Consider the following 11,050-nt stretch of genomic DNA (forward strand, 5'->3'; position numbering starts at 1 on the left):
CACAGTGCCCGACCGTCAATACGCACAAGCCGAGATGCGACGCCCCGACGCAGACAGAACTCGAGGAAGGCGGCGTCCGACGTCCAGTTGTCCATCGACGGCTTTGACGTAGTCGCCCTCATCGACACGGGAGCCGACTACTCGGTAATGAGCGGGTGATTCGCGTCTAAGCTAAAGAGAGTTACGACAAGATGGGACGGTCCGCATATACGCACAGCAGGAGGCCACCTCGTGACGCCAAGGGGAACATGCACATCGCGCGTCACCATTGACGGCTCGACGTACCCAGCGGCGCTCGTCATTTTGCCTAACTGCTCCCGCGACGTAATTCTCGGAATGGACTTTTTGACGGACAACGGCGCAATATTCGATCTGCTGACCAAGTCGATAACTTTTTCCTCTTAGAGACTTAGATAACTTCTGCCTCTTAGAGACCGGGAATACAACTTCGCATCTTGCTAAATCACTCCTCCCACTCAGCCCTGTTGCTGATGGTTTTTATCTGTTACCCAAAATCCATAAAAAAGACAACCCCGGGCGTCCCATTATTTCTGGAATAGGCATTGAGACAGAGAATCTTTCGCGCTTTGTTGATAACCTCATTAACAAAATACCTCCAACTCTGGCGTCTTTCATTAAAGACACGAACCAGTTCCTATCTGATATAGCGGATATTAACATTCCATATGGTTCGCTTCTTGTAACTCTTGATGTGGCATCGCTTTACATTAACATCCCGCACGCAGACGGTATAAAGGCTGTTCTTCACTTATATGAACGCTCAGATGATGACAAGCCGATTGACAGTTCAGAGCTAGCAACCATGCTCAAAATAATACTTGAAGTAAACAATTTTCAATTTTCCGATTCGCACTCCCTTCAAGTAAGTGGAACTTCTATGGGCACAAGAATAGGCCCTAATTATGCAAAAATCTTTATGGGTGTCCTAGAAGACAAATTTCTTGCTGACCGCTCCCTTCAACCTTTTTTCTACAAGCGTTTTATCGGTGATATCTTGTTAATTTGGCAACATAGGGAATCTAAATTTTATTTCTTTATCGCTGATTTTAATAACGCCCACCCGTCTATTAACTTATCGCACAATATCTCAGAATCTACAATTGACTTTCTCGACGTAACCGTGTCCTTAGTTAATGAAAAATTGTCGACTAAGCTCTAAAGAAAGCCCACTGACAGGCATCAGTATCTGCACTTCGAAAGCTGCCTTGTTAAACACAATAAAGCTAGTATACCATACAGCCAAGCTCTTCGTTTCAAAAGAATATGCTCTGAGCAATCAGATTTTGTTGATAATTGCGGCAAACTCCGGGAATCTCTAACCAAGCAAAACTACCCTAAAGAATTAATTAACGATGCTCTAAAGCGCGCGGATTCCCTGGAGCACAAAACGCTTCTCGAACAGCAGAATAACTGAACGGCTTATTCACAACCTGATCTCGTACTCAAACGCTCTGCGTCTGCGCCGAAAGTCACAGCTGTTTTAAAGAAGCATCCTAATATCCTTATGCAAAGCCGGCTACTCAGAAGAATTTTTAAAACAGCCACCGCGCGTAGTTTATAGCCGTTCAAAAAACCTACGGAACATGCTGACCTCTTCCACGATCGCATCGCCATCTTCGCATGGGTGTTCTCCTTGCCAAAAAGCTCGTTGCAAAGTGTGCCCTCATATGACGACGTCACTAACAGTAAACAGCACAGATTCTGACTTTTCCTTAAAAATTAAAGGCGATTTTAATTGCTATACGCCGAATGATGTTTTACCTTTATATGTACTATGGTAAAGACGAAGTTTAATTTTCATACGAAGATTTTATTTCGGACGAGAAGTATGAAACTTTAAAACTCACTTGCTTTCTTCTCTTTCTGAGTTCCGCAGTGCTATTGCCCATGTGTGTACTCAAGGCAAACTGAAGTCAAAAGACTTTGGCCTGTTTCCCCTGTTGCCTCTAGGACAAAGGGTGGAAGATAGAACTTGAATTTGCTGTCGTAATTATTTTTCTGTACATGTGCCGTAATGCTGTTGCTTATGTATGTACTGAAGGCAAAATGAAGTCAAAAGACTGACTTGTGTCTTTTGTGTTGCCTCTAGTACATTGGGTGGAAGTATAACTATTTGTTGCCTTACATTCTTTTTTTGAAGAGCCGTAAACTAAACAATCGTGCTGTGCTTCCTCAAGCAAACATAGAGTCGAGCATGTAAGCCTTAATTATACTCGAAAGGTTAAGTTTTTTGGCTTGGCTAGAGATGGTAAGAAACAATGCCGATGGTTTGTGGAAATTCTGCAGCACTGTATACGTTATTTCGTGCTAATGAGGTCTGATAAATTCGCAGAATTAATTTTACGAACTGGTACGTTTGTATGAAACAGTGGCGTAAGAAGGATACATATTGAACGAGGCTGTTCGAAGTGCCTCGTCCCTCCCCTTACGAAAAAAAAGTGGGAGGGAGAAGAATATACAGACCAGAAAAAGTAAAAAGAAAACAAAAAGCCGAATAGAAAACAAAGCAATGAAAACAAAAACAACCTAAAAAGTGGATTCCGATTGTCCTAGTCTGTGTTTTCCTTCAGGGTCGTTCTAAAATGGCTTATCCTTGCAACTAAATGCTGAAGCGGTGTACTGTTTATTGGGGTAGAGCTTGCGGTAGAAATATATTGCCACAAAAAAAAGGGACACAGCCAGACGAGAGCAACAAGAGCAGCAACAATGTCAAAATACAACCTAAGGCTAAAAAACTTCAAGTAAAACACGGTAAAAAAAATTACTTAGCTGGTTTCGAACCACGGCCCTTTCGGTGAGTAGGCGAGTACTTAACCTCAAGCCACCGAACCAGAATATGACGTGTGTTTAACGTAGGTATAAATATTTGAGCTTACATAGTCTTGCTAAGGCTCCATTTGAGTGAATTGTTTGCCTGCGTGGATTTGACGCACGGTGCTTTTGTGTGTGCGCGTGCTTGCGTGCGTGCGTGCGTGCGTGTGTTCGTGTGTGCGGGTGCGTGCGTGTGTGTGTGTGTGTGTGTGTGTGTGTGTTTGCGCGCGCGTGTGTAGGCGTATGCGTGTGCGCGTGTGTTTGCGTATGTCTGCGGGGAAGAATTTTTTTATCCGGCCGTTCTGTTTGTGAAAAGCCAACAAACAGTGAATGCTTGGACGCTGAACAAAACACAAAACAGTCAATTTAGATGTAGATGACGATGATAATAACTTTGTTTGTTAATCCATTTTTTTATTTGCTTTTGAGTAGCAACAACTTACGACAACAAAAGACGTTGCCCGCATCAAGAAAATATACTGCCATTTTATATATGTTGGCAATTATCAACTTTAACAAAATACTATAATGGCGTTTGCCTAGTTTGCTTCAGGGGTGATCATGAAGTAACCAAGTAATTGCTAAAACTCTATGACTGCTAGATAGCTAACTGTAGTAATAAGTCTAGTCTAGGCTAGCATATATGCAGTCATTGTTATAGGTGCGCAAGAAAAGTCGTGGCTGATTCGTTGTGCGTGGTTTTGGTGGTTTGTTTTCGATTTGCTGGTGTTACGTAAATTAGTACGTGCTCCTCCTGCCGTAATATTACGTGTTAGTGCTCTTGTGCCACCTAAAACAACGTGAGTGCTGGCGAAGCGCCTGTGTCGTCGCCGTACTGCGCTGCTGTAGCAAACGCACATCGAGGTCGCCATTTGACAAGTCGCCATTGACATTTGACCTGACAAGTTGTGCGTGCCTACGTGAATCAAGAGTCTCTACTGCAAGTTCCAGTCTGTCGACGCGACGTGTGAAAAATGCTGCGTGTTCTGCCGTAAGTGATTGTTTATCGTGGTGCATGTTAAAATTTTCTTACGCGTTGCCGCAGCTCCGTTTTGTTAAACGTGTTGAGTATTTTTCTTGGTGTTCGGCTCTCCGTGCTTCTTTTATTGTAAATTAGCGGCTGCGTCGGCGCGGTCACATGAATGGGCTTCTAGGAGCGGCGGCCAGTATGCTGTGTGAGTGATCGACCCCCTTGCCATTGCCGGCAACGAAAATGTTATGCTGACGGCCCAGCGGCCGCCGCTTGGCTTGGGTGGATTCGACCGCTAAAGCTTGTTGCATGAAAAAAAAAGAAAACTGCGTTAATGGTTGTACAACAAAACGCCCACTCCCTGATTTTTTTTTAGGAGACAGTTGACCCACATTATATTTTTTACAGGACGTAGGCAGCTTAGCATTGTTCTAACGGGTAGTTTTAGTTTACGTGTAAAGAAATGCAAGGAGGCTGCATTACATTTGTAGTTATAATACGTAAGAGTTGCATATACGTTGAATTTTCAAGATTTAAGCATTGCTAGCAACTTTATAAGTAGTACCGCATGCACAAGGTCTTTAGGCAGTGAACATTTGACCAGATAATTGTTTAGACGTCGCAGCCTGCATTGCTGGTGCAGTCACAGGGCAGCTTTCACTGTTTAAATGCAAGAAATTTTTACACCTTCCTAAGCTCATCCAGCATCGTCATGATCAGACAGAAATTCTTGTGTGGTGTGACGTTATTTGTAGCTGGCTTGCATAAATTGTGTTTACCGTAACATGTTGAGCATGGGTTGAACGTGTTGATTCTTGCAAATATACATGTGATGGGGATACAATCACGGTGCGAAAAAGATTGAACAGGGCGTGGGCTTGCCACCGTGCTCCTTCGCCATCCCATTTTTAAGTGCGAATGCACTTCTTAAGCGACCCTGAATCACGCGTCCACCGCCGTCCGTCCATCCGCACCACATACCCACTTAGGGCTATTGGCCAAGAAGAGTTCCTAATTTCTTTAGCACATACCCACTTAGCGCGATTGGCCAAGAAGAATTCTTTCGCATCACCCGTGCGTTCCCACTTTCCATCGACGACTGCTGCTTCGCCAGGAGCGGAAGTCGGGGCGAGTACTGCGGCGTCTACCTCGTCGGTCACGTCTACGCGAACCTCGTGTCGCACGCCGTGTCCACCTCGCCGGTCAGGGACGAGTCGCCGTACAGTGCCGTCTACACCGACGCGTACTCGGGCGACGGAATCGTGGTCGTCACCCTCTACCTCGCGCCAAACATCTCGCGCGACGACGTCGTCGAATACGTGGACGCGGCGATGGAGAGTGTGGCCAGGCGCGTAAAGCCCTCGGACCCGGTCGTGGTTGTTGGGGACTTTAGCGTGGACGTGCGAAAGGGCGGCGAGTGGTTGATGGAATACATGCTCGCCAACCACTCCATGACGTGCCTACCGCTAGAGGCTCCCGCCACCATCAACGGCAGCTACATCGACCTGGCCTTTGCGAGGAACTGTGTGATACGCGCGGTCTTGCAACAACTCTTGACCGTACATTTCAGTGACCACAAGGCGGTCATAATGACCGTCAACTACAACAACACCAACAAGTGCTGAATAAAGAATACTGTCGTTTCACTTTACTTGCGTGTGTGTGTGATCTCCTCGAACATACACTTTAATTCACCAAGATTTCCAGAGAACGACTAACGGGGTGTGTGAATCCCCACTTGATCACGCGGGGGTGTTAAATGCAACTAACGGGCGAATGCCAACACAGTTCAACATAACTCCCCCTCATAGCATCACCCGTGCATTCGCACTTCCCCATGCTCCCCTTCGGGGAAATGCGGGTGAATTTTTTCGTTTTGTCAGCATTTCAACTTGCCTACCCCTTGGTAGTATTGGCACGCTGAGACGTTCACCATGTGCCTCAGAGAATTGTAATGGCGCCATGAAGACAAAATACAAGTTTGTGTTATTTGAAAGATTTCGTGTGTTATGGTGCCCCCAGCACTTGTCCAAATGCTAGCGATGCTTTATTCACTGAGAAATTAATTTCAGTTAAAATTTTGATTTTCTCGCTAAATTGTGCGTTTTTGTGGTCTGCAATGACATCAAAGGAACCGACCGCTCTGCAGCCGATTGGGAAGCCTTCCTTACCGTTAGTCAACCTAGATGGTGCCACCATAACCGTGGCAAGCCGCTTTCTGCTTTTGGTTTGTTTTTACCGTATTTAAACCTGGCTTGTTTTTGTTCAGCGAGAAAATAATCGTTTCGAGAAACATAGTTGTCGCTCCACAAATATGGTCACGTAAGACACCGTTGCTTGTGTCAATCGGCTAGTGTTGTCCGAGACAACCCCAAAGCCCCGCAGTCCTGTGCAGCTAAACCAAGCATAGTGCGCGCAGTACCAACAGCAGTACGCATCGGTACTTCTATGCTTACGTGTGCTTTCCTAACCTTTGCTGTTCTTACTACTGTACCATTCTTACTACTGTAAAAAGAATGTGCCCTAAATTTAAGCGCAAATAGTTCGTTCGGGAAGCTTATAGGCTCTGCCTAATTCGCGTTTGCTGTTGCCACCCTCCGCCAACTGCAGAGCTGGCTGGTATGACATAGGTTCTGTTGCGGGAAATGAGCTAGTGGGTCGCATGGCCATTTCCTTTGTTCCTAATTTGTAGCTTATTTGAGTGGAGCTTACATTAAAAATGGTGTCAGCATGATTCTAGCAACGCAATTCTTTGAATGAACCAAACTTGTGTTTCCTCTTCATGGCTCCTTTAAAAGCCGTAACCATGTTTCGCACCCTCTAGACCAGAGAATATGCTTGCACAGTGGAAATCCGTGGCCTGCGCTACATGCAGCGCCGCCAGTGGACGCCCGTGGAAGCTAGGTGTTGCATTGTGGTATACCACGAGGATGAGAGTGTTTTGACCATAAGCTTGCTGCTTCCGGTTGCCAATAAGCGGGGCAGTGGTTCCCCGCAGCGACAGCGGTGCGCTGCGAGCCTGGAGCGCAGGAGTGTGTTTGTGCAGCGGTGGTAGCGGCCTGGCGTTCTGCGCAGCCAATGTCGCGACATCGTGTGCTCGCGCGCTGTTGTTACGCGTGCCGTTCCGATGCGATACAGATAATTTGCATGTAAGGCACAGTCACGCTTATCTGAATAAAACGAGCATTTGCACGAAAGAGTAGCCAACTTTATTCCCTGATATAAACTTAAAAAAAAAGAGGGAGCCGACGAAGTACTAATGCACCGCACCACACGCAAACGTGCCTGCAAAGGCGTCTTTCCTGTTTTAGTTTACATCCTGGAATAAAGTTTGGTGTTCCTGCGTACAGAAGTTTCTTTTATTCTGATGAGCGTGACTGTGCATTACATGAACACTACTGTGCCACATCGGAAGGGCACGCATAACAAGAGCGTGCGCTTACTATGTCGCGAAATCGGCTGCGCGCACAGCCGGGCTACAACCGTCGGGCTCGCTCCAGGCCTAACGGTTGGGGGCTCGCTCCTGGCTACAAGCGCTCCAGGCTCGCAGCGCCCTGCTGTCGCTGCGGGGAACCACAGTCCCGCGTATTGGCAACCGGAAGCAGTAAGCCTACGGTCAACACGCTCTCATCCTCGCAGTATACAATGTAACACCTAACTTCCACGGGTGTCCATGGACGGCGCTGCATGTATTGGCGGCCACGCGCTCGCAGTGTCGCGTTTCAATCAGTGAGCACTCTACTTATTTTTTAGCTTGAAAGAACGGAAGGTGCCTTTTTAGCACCTACAAAAAAGAAATTCTGTCATGTCCTGTCAGAGAGAGTATTTCACGGCATTATACCTCATATTTACGGCTTGTTTACTACTTGAACTTCCATTTTTTACAGGGCCAGGTGTTTGACATGGAGGATGTACGTTGTGAGCTACCAGAAGAATTGGCTGCCTCCTGTTTCTATCTATCCTGCACGACCTGTAAGTGGAGTTCATTACGGCTGTGAAATGCATGAAAATCTCGATTTTGAAGGCTGAGAGAACATGAAAACATAGAAAACCATTGTGGCATCCTTGTGGTACCTTAGTGATATTAAGACATAAGAATATTGCAGAGATGGGACAAAAAATAAGGAACCGATGAGGGTGAGAAACTTCCTGATACCTTTCTTATTTTTTTTTGTCGCATCAGAGCTGCGTCCTTACTCCATGAATTAATGAATAACGACTGTCACCCTTGTTCACTGTGGTAGTTGCGTGGTGGCCACAGACAGTGTGTGGGGATTTTTCTTCTACGGCCTATCACAGATGAACTAGATCTTTAGTCTTCTACTCAAAAGTCATATTACGGATTACATTACATGAGTGAAACAATTCCATGCACCCAGAAATAGAATTTAAGTGAATTCACTTCAATGCCCTAGATGCAACTTGTGCCTAGCAGTGAAAAGGGTGCATTGCGTGCCTTTTTGCCACTTTGTTTCTTGTAGTGTAATGAGTCTCACTGGCCATCGTAGCCCCCTCCCCCCCCCCCCAAACAGCTATTTACTCTAGCAAATATAATGAGGGTCCAAATTGTAGAAGGCTACTCAGCAATTGAAGAAAGAGCTGTGGGGGGTTCTGGTTTGTGTATCAGACGTTGTTTGGAATATTGTTATGTAGCCACGGATAATGCAGGGTTTTTGTAAAAAGATTATCGGAGCACACTTGTGCTCCGCAGTGAACATAAAAAAACACAAACCTCGAAGGAGTCAGCAAAGGGACGTGCATTGATGAGCGTTGGCGAATTGTATGTCGCAGTGTTTCTTTTGCACTCATTCATTTAGATCGATAACATTTTCAATAAAAACAGGAAAAGCTAGGATAGGGATCGCAAAGCGTCACCCTTTCTATATCAAACAAGTCTGGTGGTGCAGCATACAGAGGAAAAAGGGGAAAAAGTCGGTTCCCTTAAAAAAGGATAAGATTGCAGGGTGTTGCCAGGTGCTTGTAACAAAACATTTTGTAAACAAATCAAATGGCGTGGTTGGGGGCAATATAATGATGTTTATAGTAGGAAAAACGTGCATTATTTCCAAACAGTATGAATGCTCTGTGTGCAAACATATGCAAAAACGCTTGTGTGTTTTTAGCATTTGAGTGCATGTTAGAGTAGTCAGCTCAAGTTACTGCGGTAGCTTTCCTCATTGCTGGTAAGCATAAACCCTGAAATTAAATTTGCTGTTTTCGACCGCTTTAACCCTTTCACTGTCACTGATGTCCTGGTTTGTCTTCGAATTTCTCCTCCACGGTGTCACTGACATACCGGTGCGTTTTCTGTTGTGCGTTGAAAAATTCGTGCCATGGTGCAAAGTTGGTGCACCTGCACTGTTTGTGCTATCTGTCAAATCTTTCTAGTAGCTTGTATTTTCACAAAGTACAGAGCAACCACGCTCAGCTTTCCCTGCTTGGGGGTCACTCCGTGCACTGTACATCTGTTGGGATGAGTGAGCACGTGACACGCGTGCAATAATGGGTGCAAGTGTGCTATCCACCACGGTTTTCTAGGGTTGTTTTTTATTTCTGTTTCTGTGTCTGCTACCCATCGACACAAGGAAATATAAAAAGTGAGGAGCCAACCTAGAGGTTGGTCAGTTCATGGTGATGTACATTTTGCTTTTTGTAAGCAAGCACAGACAAACAAACTAGACAATGCAAGTGCTGTCTCGTAAACGAAATGCGCAAAAAACTGCTGCCTTTATAGGTTCCAAAGAACGCGTAGACACAAGCAACTACTCCTGATGACGACTGGTCAATGCCTGTCTTAGCATGTTCATGCAATTTTATGTTGCCTTCCCTGCCCCCCCCCCATATTGCTTTGTTCCCACAGTGCTACTGCAATAATCTTATCTCTCAAATGTTCTTGCGAGGCTGTATAAATGACCGTCATGAGGAAGCCATGAATCTAAACAGTACTTAGTTCTGGGTTGTGTTGCCTATGTAACAGTATGCCATATTTGATGTTCGTCAGCTCATTAGTTAATTTATGTGGTCTAAATTTTGTGGCTAATTTTGCAACCTAGAAGTTGTACCTTCTCTTTAAGGATACTTGGTTTAGTTTTGTATGGGAACACTCCTTTATATTTATAAGCATAACCAGCAAATGTTTGAGACGTGTTTGTTTAAACCCATTCATATGCGATCAATGCGTTTGTCATTTCAGGTTCAAGTGTGGCAGTGGCTATCCCGTCCTGTGAGGGGTAAAGATGAGGAGACACCTGGCGTGGCAGGCGGCAGCAGCACCTATGGATCCAACCTGAATAAAATAGTCAGGTTTGCAAGAGTCATGTGATTCATGTGATTTTCGTCAGCTTGCTCTTACAGAAACAACTGCAGCATGAAACGGTGACTGTGGAGCTGGCTGACATTTTCCACATGCAGCTGGCTGTTGGGCGCTGTTATTTGACAGCATGCGAAGGGCACTCAAAAGGTGGAAGCTTGTGGGATACGTAGAGGACGGAAACATAAAGGATTTTTGGAGGACGCAGCAAGTCGCTGGCGAAATTTCAATACAGGGGACACACAAGGGACGAATGCGGTCTGTTGCCTTCAAGACATATAGGGGACACACAAAGGCCGTAGGGTGTCTATGTTGCCTTTGGGAGATAGACTGAACGCATGGAGGACGGAAACACACGGGACACTTGGAGGACGCAGAAAGTCGGTGGCGAAATTCCAACACAGAGGAAACACACGGGACGCACGCAGTCTGTTTCCTTCGGGACGCAGACTGTCTTTTGACTGGACATAGAAATTTTCATAAGGGCTTCGTATGGCATCCAAGTGCCCAAGGCGTGTAGGACCTCTTCGCGGATGACCTCAGTCAAGGAAGCCACTTGAGGTTGCGGCGTCGTTGGAAAAAGTTTGCGAAGCTCCTTCCTGACCACTGCTCGGATGGTCTCGCGCAGTCTGTCGGAGCTTGTAGCCCCGGCACCGCTCGTTTCGGAAACCAGCACATTGACCGGGCGATCGTACTGCCTCATTCGAACTTCCAGCGTCTTCTCCATCGCGGCTGCCTCAGACGCGAATTCGGCCACCGCCCTAGGAGTGTTGCGGACAAGGCGAGCAAAAAGCTCCTGGTTTACCCCTGGCATGACCGACCTTAGTTTCTCTTCTTCTGTCTTTCCGGATCCGCACGTGGAAACACCCTCTTCACCTCCTTAACAAAGATCACTACCCCTTCGTTGGGGTGCTGCGTGCGCGTTTCGGGGAAAAGTG

The 11,050-nt window shown here is 46.1% G+C and overlaps 1 long non-coding RNA gene across 1 annotated transcript; it reads left to right on the forward strand.

Moving 5' to 3' along the window:
• Positions 1 to 3,723: 3,723 nt before the first annotated feature.
• LOC144164284 (uncharacterized) lies at positions 3,724 to 10,106 on the forward strand. The gene is made up of 3 exons (XR_013321135.1): positions 3,724 to 3,823; positions 7,690 to 7,774; positions 9,996 to 10,106. It is a non-coding gene; the product is annotated as an uncharacterized LOC144164284 (long non-coding RNA).
• The last annotated feature ends 944 nt before the right edge of the window (positions 10,107 to 11,050 follow it).

Source organism: Haemaphysalis longicornis, unplaced genomic scaffold (genome assembly GCF_048455015.1).
Source record: "Haemaphysalis longicornis isolate Haplotype H1 unplaced genomic scaffold, Haemaphysalis longicornis Haplotype H1 scaffold_1, whole genome shotgun sequence".
Classification (NCBI taxonomy): Eukaryota; Metazoa; Arthropoda; class Arachnida; order Ixodida; family Ixodidae; genus Haemaphysalis; species Haemaphysalis longicornis.